This window comes from Physella acuta, unplaced genomic scaffold (genome assembly GCF_028476545.2).
Source record: "Physella acuta isolate Inbredline_101_S28 unplaced genomic scaffold, ASM2847654v3 ptg000011l, whole genome shotgun sequence".
In the NCBI taxonomy this organism is placed as follows: Eukaryota; Metazoa; Mollusca; class Gastropoda; family Physidae; genus Physella; species Physella acuta.
The window spans coordinates 625,654-640,076 of NW_026731531.1; the positions used below are offsets into that span (position 1 = coordinate 625,654).

The following is a 14,423-nucleotide window of genomic DNA, read 5'->3' on the forward strand; positions in this document are numbered from 1 at the left end:
GGCTTCTGTCTGAGTGTTGAAATAATATTGTTTGGTTTAGTGCATAAGGCGAGGGCTTCTGTCTGAGTGTTGAAATAATATTGTTTAGTTTATATGTGAGGGCTCCTGTCTGAGTGTTGAAATAATATTGTTTGGTTTATATGTGAGGGCTTCTGTCTGAGTGTTGAAATAATATTGTTTGGTTTATTGCATAAGGCGAGGGCTTCTGTCTGAGTGTTGAAATAATATTGTTTGGTTTATATGTGAGGGCTTCTGTCTGAGTGTTGAAATAATATTGTTTGGTTTATTGCATAAGGGGTTTTGTCTAAGTGTTGAAATAATATTGTTTGGTTTATATGCTAGGGCTTCTGTCTGAGTGTTGAAATAATATTGTTTGGTTTATTGCATAAGGGGTTTTGTCTAAGTGTTGAAATAATATTGTTTGGTTTATATGCTAGGGCTTCTGTCTGAGTGTTGAAATAATATTGTTTGGTTTATTGCATAAGGGGTTTTGTCTAAGTGTTGAAATAATATTGTTTGGTTTATATGCTAGGGCTTCTGTCTGAGTGTTGAAATAATATTGTTTGGTTTATTGCATAAGGCGAGGGCTTCTGTCTGAGTGTTGAAATATTGTTTGGTTTATTGCATAAGGCGAGGGCTTCTGTCTGAGTGTTTAAAATAATATTGTTTGGTTTATTGCACAAGACAAGGGCTTCTGTCTGTTAAAATAATATTGTTTGGTATATATGTGATGGCTTCTGTCGGAGTTGAAATAATAGTTTGTTTATTGCATAAGGCGAGGGTTTTTTCTTGTTCCCAAGCCCCAAGCATATAATCCTGCTCCCAATTTGTCCCCCTCTAATATAATCCTGCTCCCAATTAGTCGCCCCCCTCCCATATAATCCTGCTCCCAATTTGTCGCCCCCCTCCCATATAATCCTGCTCCCAATTTTCCCCCCTCCCATATAATCCTCCTCCCAATTTTTCCCCCCTCCCATATAATCCTGCTCCCAATTTGTCGCCCCCCCTCATATAATCCTGCTCCCAATTTGTCCCCCCCCATATAATCCTGCTCCCAATTTGTCCCCCCCTCCCATATAATCCTGCTCCCAATTTGTCGCCCCCCCCTCATATAATCCTGCTCCCAATTTGTCCCCCCCCCTCCCATATAATCCTGCTCCCAATTTGTCGCCCCCCTCATATAATCCTGCTCCCAATTTGTCGCCCCCCCCCTCATATAATCCTGCCCCCAGTTTGTCTGACCCCTCCCATATAATCCTGCTCCCAATTTGTCCCCCCCCTCATATAATCCTGCTCCCAATTTGTCCCCCCCTCCATATAATCCTGCCCCCAATTTGTCCCCCCCTCCCATATAATCCTGCTCCCAATTTGTCCCCCTCTAATATAATCCTGCTCCCAATTTGTCGCCCCCCCTCCCATATAATCCTGCTCCCAATTTGTCCCCCCCCCTCCCATATAATCCTGCTCCCAATTTTTCCCCCCTCCCATATAATCCTGCTCCCAATTTGTCGCCCCCCATATAATCCTGCTCCCAATTTGTCCCCCCATATAATCCTGCTCCCAATTTGTCCCCCCCTCCCATATAATCCTGCTCCCAATTTGTCGCCCCCCCCTCATATAATCCTGCTCCCAATTTGTCCCCCACCCCATATAATCCTGCTCCCAATTTGTCCCCCCCCCCTCCCATATAATCCTGCTCCCAATTTGTCGCCCCCCCTCATATAATCCTGCTCCCAATTTGTCCCCCCCCCCCTCCCATATAATCCTGCTCCCAATTTGTCGCCCCCCCTCATATAATCCTGCTCCCAATTTGTCCCCCCCATATAATCCTGCTCCCAATTTGTCCCCCCCCCCCCCCCCATATAATCCTGCTCCCAATTTGTCCCACCCATATAATCCTGCTCCCAATTTGTCCCCCCCTCCATATAATCCTGCTCCCAATTTGTCCCCCCCATATAATCCTGCTCCCAATTTGTCCCCCCCCTCCATATAATCCTGCTCCCAATTTGTCCCCCCCCCCTCCATATAATCCTGCTCCCAATTTGTCCCCCCCCATATAATCCTGCTCCTAATTTGTCCCCCCCCTCCCATATAATCCTGCCCCCAGTTTGTCTGACCCCTCCCATATAATCCTGCTCCCAATTTGTCCCCCCCCCATATAATCCTGCTCCCAATTTGTCCCCCCATATAATCCTGCTCCCAATTCGTCCCCCCCATATAATCCTGCTCCCAATTTGTCACCCCCCCCATATAATCCTGCTCCCAATTTGTCCCCCATCCCATATAATCCTGCTCCCAATTTGGCCCCCCCCCCTCCATATAATCCTGCTCCCAATTTGTCCCCCCCATATAATCCTGCTCCCAATTTGTCCCCCCCCTCCATATAATCCTGCTCCCAATTTGTTCCCCTTCCCATATAATCCTGCTCCCAATTTGTCCCCCCCCCTCCATATAATCCTGCTCCCAATTTGTCCCCCCCCCCTCCATATAATCCTGCTCCCAATTTGTCCCCCCCCTCCATATAATCCTGCTCCCAATTTGTCCCCCCCTCCATATAATCCTGCTCCCAATTTGTCCCCCCATATAATCCTGCTCCTAATTTGTCCCCCCCCCCCATATAATCCTGCCCCCAGTTTGTCTGACCCCTCCCATATAATCCTGCTCCCAATTTGTCCCCCCCCCCCATATAATCCTGCTCCCAATTTGTCCCCCCCCTCCATATAATCCTGCCCCCAATTTGTCCCCCCCTCCCATATAATCCTGCTCCCAATTTGTCCCCCCCCCCCCCATATAATCCTGCTCCCAATTTGTCCCCCCCATATAATCCTGCTCCCAATTTGTCCCACCCATATAATCCTGCTCCCAATTTGTCCCCCCCTCCATATAATCCTGCTCCCAATTTGTCCCCCCCCATATAATCCTGCTCCCAATTTGTCCCCCCCCCTCCATATAATCCTGCTCCCAATTTGTCCCCCCCCCCTCCATATAATCCTGCTCCCAATTTGTCCCCCCCCCCATATAATCCTGCTCCTAATTTGTCCCCCCCCCTCCCATATAATCCTGCCCCCAGTTTGTCTGACCCCTCCCATATAATCCTGCTCCCAATTTGTCCCCCCCTCCCATATAATCCTGCTCCCAATTTGTCCCCCCCTCCCATATAATCCTGCTCCCAATTTGTCCCCCCCTCCATATAATCCTGCCCCCAATTTGTCCCCCCCTCCCATATAATCCTGCTCCCAATTTGTCCCCCCCCCCATATAATCCTGCTCCCAATTTGTCCCCCCCATATAATCCTGCTCCCAATTTGTCCCACCCATATAATCCTGCTCCCAATTTGTCCCCCCCCCTCCATATAATCCTGCTCCCAATTTGTCCCCCCCATATAATCCTGCTCCCAATTTGTCCCCCCCCCCTCCATATAATCCTGCTCCCAATTTGTCCCCCCCCCCCTCCATATAATCCTGCTCCCAATTTGTCCCCCCCCCATATAATCCTGCTCCCAATTTGTCCCCCCCCCCATATAATCCTGCTCCCAATTTGTCCCCCCCCCCCATATAATCCTGCCCCCAGTTTGTCTGACCCCTCCCATATAATCCTGCCCCCATTTTGTCTGACCCCTCCCATATAATCCTGCTCCCAATTTGTCCCCCCCTCCCATATAATCCTGCCCCCAGTTTGTCTGACCCCTCCCATATAATCCTGCTTCCAATTTGTCCCCCCCCCTCCATATAATCCTGCTCCCAATTTGTCCCCCCCCCATATAATCCTGCCCCCAATTTGTCCCCCCCCCATATAATCCTGCTCCCAATTTGTCCCCCCCTCCATATAATCCTGCCCCCAGTTTGTCTGACCCCTCCCATATAATCCTGCTTCCAATTTGTCCCCCCCCCATATAATCCTGCTCCCAATTTGTCCCCCCTCCCATATAATCCTGCATCAATTTGTCCCCCCCCATATAATCCTGCTCCCAATTTGCCCCCCCCCCCATATAATCCTGCTCCCAATTTGTCCCCCCCATATAATCCTGCTCCCAATTCGTCCCCCCCATATAATCCTGCTCCCAATTTGTCACCCCCCCCCATATAATCCTGCTCCCAATTTGTCCCCCATCCCATATAATCCTGCTCCCAATTTGGCCCCCCCCCCCTCCATATAATCCTGCTCCCAATTTGTCCCCCCCCCCCATATAATCCTGCTCCCAATTTGTCCCCCCCCTCCATATAATCCTGCTCCCAATTTGTTCCCCTTCCCATATAATCCTGCTCCCAATTTGTCCCCCCCCCTCCATATAATCCTGCTCCCAATTTGTCCCCCCCCCTCCATATAATCCTGCTCCCAATTTGTCCCCCCCCCCTCCATATAATCCTGCTCCCAATTTGTCCCCCCCTCCATATAATCCTGCTCCCAATTTGTCCCCCCATATAATCCTGCTCCTAATTTGTCCCCCCCCCCCCTCATATAATCCTGCCCCCATTTTGTCTGACCCCTCCCATATAATCCTGCTCCCAATTTGTCCCCCCCTCCCATATAATCCTGCCCCCAGTTTGTCTGACCCCTCCCATATAATCCTGCTCCCAATTTGTCCCCCCCCATATAATCCTGCTCCGTTTGTCCCCCCCCCCCATATAATCCTGCTCCCAGTTTGTCTGACCCCTCCCATATAATCCTGCTCCCAATTTGTCCCCCCCTCCCATATAATCCTGCCCCCAGTTTGTCTGACCCCTCCCATATAATCCTGCTCCCAATTTGTCCCCCCCCATATAATCCTGCTCCGTTTGTCCCCCCCCCCCCCCCCCATATAATCCTGCTCCCAGTTTGTCTGACCCCAAACTTCCTACCCTGACTTTTCGATGACCTACTTTCACCGAAACGGGAAGACAACTCTGATTGAAACCCCACGGGTCACGTGACTGGCAGAAATCAGAACCGAAAGTGAAATTTTGAAATCTCGTCTAACTCCACACCAGCCGCGAAGCACCGAGAGAGATTACCCAGACATCTTCTCTATCCTGTCTACGTACTGGCATATCATCCTTGTGCTGGATGTACTAGCCTGTATAGGCCCACTAGCCCACATATGCCTGTACTTGCCCAATTAGCCTACATTTTCCTGTATTTGCCCATTAGCCCACATATACCTGTACTTGCCCAATTAGCCCACATTTTCCTGTATTTGCCCATTAGCCCACATATGCCTGTACTTGCCCAATTAGCCCACATTTTCCTGTATTTGCCCATTAGCCCACATATGCCTGTACTTGCCCAATTAGCCCACATTTTCCTGTATTTGCCCATTAGCCCACATATGCCTGTACTTGCCCAATTAGCCCACATTTTCCTGTATTTGCCCATTAGCCCACATATGCCTGTACTTGCCCAATTAGCCCACATTTTCCTGTATTTGCCCATTAGCCCACATATGCCTGTACTTGCCCAATTAGCCCACATTTTCCTGTATTTGCCCATTAGCCCACATATGCCTGTACTTGCCCAATTAGCCCACATTTTCCTGTATTTGCCCATTAGCCCACATATGCCTGTACTTGCCCAATTAGCCCACATTTTCCTGTATTTGCCCATTAGCCCACATATGCCTGTACTTGCCCAATTAGCCCACATTTTCCTGTATTTGCCCATTAGCCCACATATGCCTGTACTTGCCCAATTAGCCCACATTTTCCTGTATTTGCCCACTAGCCCACATATGCCTGTACTTGCCCAATTAGCCCACATTTTCCTGTATTTGCCCATTAGCCCACATATGCCTGTACTTGCCCAATTAGCCCACATTTTCCTGTATTTGCCCATTAGCCCACATATGCCTGTACTTGCCCAATTAGCCCACATTTTCCTGTATTTGCCCATTAGCCCACATATGCCTGTTCTTGCCCAATTAGCCCACATTTTCCTGTATTTGCCCATTAGCCCACATATGCCTGTACTTGCCCAATTAGCCCACATTTTCCTGTATTTGCCCATTAGCCCACATATGCCTGTACTTGCCCAATTAGCCCACATTTTCCTGTATTTGCCCATTAGCCCACATATGCCTGTACTTGCCCAATTAGCCCACATTTTCCTGTATTTGCCCATTAGCCCACATATGCCTGTACTTGCCCAATTAGCCCACATTTTCCTGTATTTGCCCATTAGCTCACATATGCCTGTACTTGCCCAATTAGCCCACATTTTCCTGTATTTGCCCATTAGCCCACATATGCCTGTACTTGCCCATTAGCCCACATATGCCTGTACTTGCCCAATTAGCCCACATTTTCCTGTATTTGCCCATTAGCCCACATATTCCTGTATTTGCCCATTAGCCCACATATTCCTGTACTTGCCCATTATCAACATCAATTCCCTCTGATGTACTCCTGCCTTAAGTCACACAATGTGGCTGCTATATTTGTCATGTACACCTGTACGAATGTTACGTGTGTGTATCAATGTAAACAGGTTATCTGATAGATAATCTAAGACCAAATTCTCCGATTTGTTTCCGACAAAATCCTATCATCACATCTTATCAAGTAGCAAGTGGCTGACTTCAGGTATAGATGCAAATATTCAAATCGAGGATGTCGCTACGTCACGCATAAATAACGTGTCACTTTTCAAAAGAATCAATCACATTTAATGTTTTCTTCTAGCTCGAGACACCACAAAATTGTTATCAGAAATTTCAACCGATTCACTCTACATTCCCTAGTCTGCACATTGCGTGTCGCTCCGTCTTGGAGAAACACTAGGTTTTGTAGATGTTTTTCTTAAGCTGAGAGCTATTTTACTGTTCCAGTTTTGAAGTAATCTTTTTTACTTCTCGAAAAAAAAAACAACAACAAATATTAACAAAGATTGATATCCAAGGTAAACTAAATCAACTATAAAAAAAAACCCAAGCCGTTCAGCTCCTAACTGTTGCAAATATTAGGCATAAACCGATAAACCCTATAGTTCAGCTGTTAGGAACTCATCGGATTGTGTCCTATTCAATTGAATTATTTAAGCGAAATCGGTGACGCCTCTTACTCTCCCCCCCCCCCCCCCCCCCCACACACACACTCGCTCTGGCCTGTCATATTTAATAACCACGTCAACTAGTCAGCACCAGCAGTCAAAAATCTGCCTGAAGATGAAAACAAGGAGCTATCACACACCTGAGCGCGTGTGATTGATGGGGTGTAGCGTCCAGCTCGCTGACAGGCCAGGTGACGCGGCACTGGTCAGCTGTGTCACGGACAGACCAGGTGTGGTTAACGGATGGTGACTCACCAGTGGTCAGCCATGCTGAGCATACAATGGAATTAACGACTGCATGACAGGTCCCGTCCTGCGCAAACAGTCAGGTAGCCACGCTTGAGGTTACAGGGGAATGGTAGCCACTCTAGCTACAGTGAACCTTGAGGTTACATGTCAGGTAGCCACGCTAGCTACAGCTAACCTTTAGGGCACAGGCCATTTTTGAAGATTATACTTTTCTCATTAATCGTCCAACCAGGCACTAATCGTTACCAAAGAAATCAAGAGGTTGGCCAGGATTTTTCCGGCGAGGTGACCAAATCTTACAACTATTGTTAACTGCTGTGTATTTTGGTCTATTACAGAGCTGAGTACGTCACTGGACCAACAGTGTGAGAAGTTGAGTGTATGTAGTGTTGAGTAAATTAATGAGTGTATGTAGTGTTGAGTAAATTGATGCATGTATGTAGTGTTGAGTAAATTGATGAGTGTATGTAGTGTTGAGTAAATTGGTGTATGTAGTGTTGAGTAAATTAATGAGTGTATGTAGTGTTGAGTAAATTGATGAGTGTATGTAGTGTTGAGTAAATTGACGAGTGTATGTAGTGTTGGGTAAATTGATGTGTGTATGTAGTGTTGAGTAAATTGATGAGTGTATGTAGTGTTGAGTAAATTGATGAGTGTATGTAGTGTTGTGTAAACGGATGAGCGAGATCAAAGTTCAAGTGAAGAGGGTTTACTATCCACTCGAGTGGATTACCCTCGTATCACGTGCTGTCATCCATCAAGGCAAGGCTTTGTTTCTGATTGACACCCAGGCTAGGGTTAAGTGTACAACTTCCGGTGCTTGTCCCTAGTCTTTGCTTTGGTGCACCAAGTGGGGGCGGGGTTTGCTCGTTGCAAATGGTGGCTTGGACAGTACTAGATATTTGGACGGGCTTTCATCCTTACGAATTGGATGTGTTGTTTTTTTTGTTGGTGTGGTGTGTGTGTGTGGGGGGGGGGGGGCGTTAGTAACGTCAAATATAGGACGTGGTTCGATCAATGGAAATTGTATCATATTCCAAACTGTACTTAAACTAAGTCCTGGATGATTGACTTCTATTGTAGGCCTACTACAAAATGTGCTTGTTTCATTTTGTCAGTCGTCCACCAGCCATCAACATAACATTCCCTTGTATACTCGGCTATTCTCTAAGTTTATAAAAAAGTAGAACAATTCCATTCCCCTTTCCACAACTATCAAAATGTGACTTCAAGAAAGTGCTACTTGAGAGAGTAACTCAAACAAACTTGAAAAGTCAAATATAAAAATCCTACTATATTCGTTTTAATCAGCAACCTAAAACAAATTGAAGTGTGTTCAATTTGTTTAAAGACTATTATTTGCTTCAAACACGCCGGATATAATAATGCCGGCTAGACCAGTGGTTCTTAACCTTTTTGGAGGTACCGAACCCCATCAGTTTCTTATTCGCAATCAGCAAACCCTTCGTAATAGTCCTATCGTCCGCACTGACAAAATCCGATCGCAAATAATAAGAGTCGGTTGTTTGTCTTGACGTAAGCCGAAACCCTGTGACTGACTCACCGAACCCCTGGGGTTCGATCGAACCCAGATTAAGAAGCACTGGGCTAGAGAGAAGTAGTTTGGTGGGTGAGCTTGAACTCTAACCCCCACGTCATGTTCCGGGTAGACAAGAGATTATTTCCGGGTCATGACGTAACGCGGTCTTCCGCCATCGAGATTTGTATGGCAAAGGTCAAAGTGTATCCAACATGAAATTTGTAGCTAAGCCGCGAGATAGCCTACAACTGTAATTAGTTGGGGCTGAACAATAGCGTGGGTTTATCTCGTGTGTTTAAAGATTAGTTAGACATAGCGGGAAGGGGGAGGGGGAGGGGGGGGGGGAGGATGACGGGGCTTGCTGTCATTAAAAAAAAACGTAATTTAAACTGGATTAAGTTGGAGCAGAGATGAAAGGGGGTTTTAGAGGATCATAACTCATTGCATTTTTATGTTAAAATATTGTTGATTATCAGATGTTTAATGATCATGTTTAGTTTAGCGTGTAGGTCTAATTGTCGAAAGACGACACGGCCAAACGTAGTAATACACAGGTATGTCCAATGTGGATATAATATTCGGGAGTTCTGGACATACAGACATTTGGACTTTTGTCAGACTTAAGCGAATTTGTGTGTGTCACCCTTCCTTAGCGTTTATCCTTCTTTATAAACTACACTAGCAAGGGCATCATAGACACCAGATCTACACTAGCAAGGGCATCATAGGCACCAGATCTACACAAGCAAGGGCATCATAGGCACCAGATTTACACTAGCAAGGGCATCATAGGCAACAATCTACACTAGCAAGGGCATCATAGGCACCAGATCTACACTAGCAAGGGCATCATAGACACCAGATCTACACTAGCAAGGGCATCATAGGCACCACATCTACACTAGCAAGGGCATCATAGGTACCAGATCTACACTAGCAAGGGCATCATAGGCACCAGATCTACACAAGCAAGGGCATCATAGGCACCAGATCTACACTAGCAAGGGCATCATAGGCAACAATCTACACTAGCAAGGGCATCATAGGCACCAGATCTACACTAGCAAGGGCATCATAGGTACCAGGTCTATAAATAGTACAGTACAGTTTGATCAGGATAGATCACGTGGTACTGGCCAAGTGACTAGTTGTATGTACAGCTGTCTCTCTCTCAGGCTCTAGGTCAGGTTATTGAACTCGCCCACGCGTCAACACCCCCCCCCCCCCCCACACCTCTGCTTGTATGGCTGTACAGATCTAAAGATAATAGTTTTACCAAGTCCATACAGTGTGTGTGTGGGGGGGGGGGCATCCAACTGAGCACACAGCAATTTTCTACATATGAAACACTTATTTTGTTGTTCTATCATGTTAAAGACAAGACGGCTGAGAACTAAGATTATATAAATAACAGAAATGTATACCCTTTACCCCAGCCCACACCCTGCACAGCCCAAATTTTTAAAAAAGTTATTGTGTGTTAAATCTATCAGCCTTGCCACAAGGAACAGGTAGACAAAAAACTTGGGACAGCAGCCACGAATAAATCTTTAAAAAATATCTTAAAGCTGTTACTGAAGCACGTGAACGTACACTGCTTGTGAGCCACTCTTCACATAATCCACATACTAACCCTCACCCTCTCCCAACTGTCTTTTTAGACCCCCACCCCACCGTCTGTTTAGACCCCCCCACCCATCCTCCCCTTGGTCTTTCTACATCCATAACTACTTCTTTCATGTCGTTATGAATCGGAACTATTTTCATTATCGTAAAAATCAATAGCTCATTTTCCTTCGTTTGCTCCCCCCCCCCCCAGTCCCTGCTCCCGCCCCCCTCCCCAGCTTCCAGTATGGGACTTCTTCAAAGCACGTGATCACTGCTCCAGTCGAGTGCGCATGCTCACACTCTCCAAACCAGCTGGTATAGACAACGTTACTAGGCGACGCCCTAAATGCATCTCTCTTAATTAAAACAAATAAAGGTATTTTGATCTAGAATATTTTTTTATAACGGCAACTAAAAAACGCAGACACCGATTTTTTTTTTGACGAAGGGCAGAGAACTCCAGTGGCGGGATTGATTTGCAGCAGGTGTTTAACAAACCGCGGGAAAACTCAGGGGAGGTAATATAGCCGAGCCGCAAATTGTACCAAATTCAGATTGATGGTGCTGTTACTTCATGCTCCGCTCGGTACACGCGTTTATTTGATCACATTAATGAAGGAGCGTAATTAACGTATATATAATTATAAAAAAATATCTTGCGCAATGCCAGTCCTGCTTTAATATCTAGTTACCTAAAACTTCCTTGGTTAGAAGTTAGAATTCTAAATTTGAACTCTTCACCAAGATTTCGAGTTACCTCCCTTAAAGGTTAGTTCAGGTTATTCAACCCGGTAACAAGATATTGTGATGTTGTTGTCAGGTTATTTTAACCACTGGCTAAGGGGAATTGAACACAACACGAGGGTTAATTGAAAAACACAAGTTAATGAATAAAATAATTTGTTTATAACCAAGAGGCTGGTTTTACGATAGAAAAATAAATTAATATGTGTCCACAAAATTAATGAAGATTGAAATTTGTAAAGACTTCATCTCGTTTGATAGTAACTTAAAAAAACCTAATCGTTAATTAAATTTTGGTTCAACAACCCAAAATCACAGCTAAAATGTTCCGAAAACTTTATTTGTTTCCTGTGAAACTTGTTACATAAAGGTCACGTGAAACTTGTTACATAAAGTTCACGTGAGACTTGTAACGTAATATTCATGTAAAGTAATGTTTAAGTGAAACTTGTTAGTAATGTTTATGTGAAACTTGTTAGTAATGTTTATGTGAAACTTGTTAGTACTGTTCATGTGGAACTTGCTACATAATGTCAATAATAATGTTCCCATGAAACTTGTTAAGTAATGTTCACTCATGACTTTGTGAGTGACGTGAACCAGTTTTAAACAATTGACACATTGTAGTGCTCAAAAACTCGGCCTGTGATAATAAATTGCGTGTAATAGTTACATAATACATCAAGTGTTCTATCATTACACAATACATCAAGTGTTTTATCATTACACAATACAACAAGTGTTATATAACCAAGTGTTTGGAAGAGAAAATTTAAAACAATTTTAAGTACCCGGAAGTTATAACGTATTCATAACTTTTTTTTTTTACATAAGGTTACAAAAGTTATAACGTATTCATAATTTTTTTTTTTACATAATGTTACAAAAACTCACTTGAAAAGTTTAAATTAGAGAGGATGAGTTTCTGTCGAAGTGTATTTGTTTCTGTTGGTCAGCATAATGTGAAGTGTGGTCAATTGATCGACCGACCATCGACCAACATAATGTGAAGTGTGGTCAATTGATCGACCGACCATCGACCAACATGTGAAGTGCCGTGGTCACTACACAGACCGGGTGACTTATCTTCACTGACTGTGCGAGTTGGGTGGCCTCTGGGGCCCCCATATGCACTAACTTGAACCACAGCTTAAAGCGTATCAATAGCGCTCTACCACCTAACCCCACTTGAAAAGAAAACAAGTTTCCTTTATCTAGCTGAGAGTTGATAATCAGGGAAGCGGATTAAGGTTTAGCGAGCCCTCAGATGAGGTAGCAGGTCTACTCTTAGAGTCACGTGACCTAACTTAAGTGACTGCCTGGTGTAAGCTACGTCCATGGGATCCATGTAGTGTAATTTACGTCACGTGTGAGCTACGTCTATGGGATCCATGAAGTGTAATTTACGTCACGTGTGAGCTACGTCATGATTGAGTCCAACTTTAGCTACGTAAAGTGTGATTTTAACGTCCATCAATTTTCGTGTTGTTTGATGTAAGCGTAGTGTGAATTACGTCTATTCCGCTTTAGATCCTTTATGTCTCATTAGAGAAGATGTTGGACGTTCCTATGTTTGAAGTCCCAATAGATCTACATGTACTAGAGAAGATGCTTGATGTTGCCTATGTGTGACGTCCCAATAGACCTACATGTACTAGAGAAGATGTTGGACGTTGTGTATGTGTGACGTCCCAATATATCTACATGTACTAGAGAAGATGTTGGACGTGGTCTGTGATTGACGTCCCAATAGAATATATCTACATGTACTAGAGAAGATGTTGGACGTGGTCTGTGATTGACGTCCCAATAGATGTACATGTTCTAGAGAAGATGTTGGACGTGGTCTGTGATTGACGTCCCAATAGAATAAATCTACATGTACAAGAGAAGATATTGGACGTGGTCTGTGATTGACGTCCCAATATATCTACATGTGCTAGAGAAGATGTTGGACGTTGCCTATGTGTGACGTCCCAATAGATGTACATGTACTAGAGAAGATGCTTGATGTTGCCTATGTGTGACGTCCCAATATATCTACATGTACTAGAGAAGATGCTTGATGTTGCCTATGTGTGACGTCCCAATAGACCTACATGTACTAGAGAAGATGTTGGACGTTGTCTATGTGTGACGTCCAAATAGATCTACATGTACTAGAGAAGATGTTGGACGTTGTCTATGTGTGACGTCCCAATATATCTACATGTACTAGAGAAGATGTTGGACGTTGTCTATGTGTGACGTCCCAATATAACTACATGTACTAGAGACGATGTTGGACGTTGTCTATGTGTGACGTCCCAATAGATTTACATGTACTAGAGAAGATGTTGGACGTTGTCTATGTGTGACGTCCCAATATAACTACATGTACTAGAGACGATGTTGGACGTTGTCTATGTGTGACGTCCCAATAGATTTACATGTACTAGAGAAGATGTTGGACGTTGTCTATGTGTGACGTCCCAATAGATGTACATGTACTAGAGAATCTGTTGGACGTTGCCTGTGATTGACGTACCAATATATCTACATGTACTAGAGAAGATGTTGGACGTTGTCTGTGATTGACGTCCCAAAAGATCTACATGTACTAGAGAAGATGTTGCACGTTGTCTATGTGTGACGTCCCAATATATCTACATGTACTAGAGAATATGTTGGACGTTGTCTGTGATTGACGTCCCAATAGATGTACATGTTCTAGAGAAGATGTTGGACGTTGCCTATGTGTGACGTCCCAATAGATGTACATGTTCTAGAGAAGATGTTGGACGTTGCCTATGTGTGACGTCCCAATAGATGTACATGTTCTAGAGAAGATGTTGGACGTTGCCTGTGATTGACGCCCCAATAGATGTACATGTTCTAGAGAAGATGTTGGACGTTGCCTGTGATTGACGCCCCAATATATCTACATGTACTAGAGAAGAGGCTTGATGTTGTCTGTGATTGACGACCCAATAGAATATATCTACATGAACTACAGAAGATGCTTGATGTTGCCCCTATCAGGACTGAAGGCTTACCCAGCTGTGTGGATCCGATACTTTGTTTTCGCTCTAATCTCCCTCTGACCTGACAAACTTTTGGACCACCAGCTTCCCAGTCGATAACTAGTTTTATCGCGTTAAAGCCCTGGTTATCGCTCTCATTATCGCTCTAGTTATCGTTCTCGTTATCGCTACCTTTACGGCTACATGCCTCTCTCACACGACGATGTGATAATTAAGAACTAAACAGTTTGACATCACAT

The 14,423-nt window shown here is 44.6% G+C and overlaps 1 protein-coding gene across 1 annotated transcript in view; it reads right to left on the minus strand.

Moving 5' to 3' along the window:
- Positions 1-14,423, minus strand: part of LOC131932556 (uncharacterized) — a 30,067-nt gene that overhangs the window by 9,994 nt on the left and 5,650 nt on the right. The window lies entirely within an intron of this gene.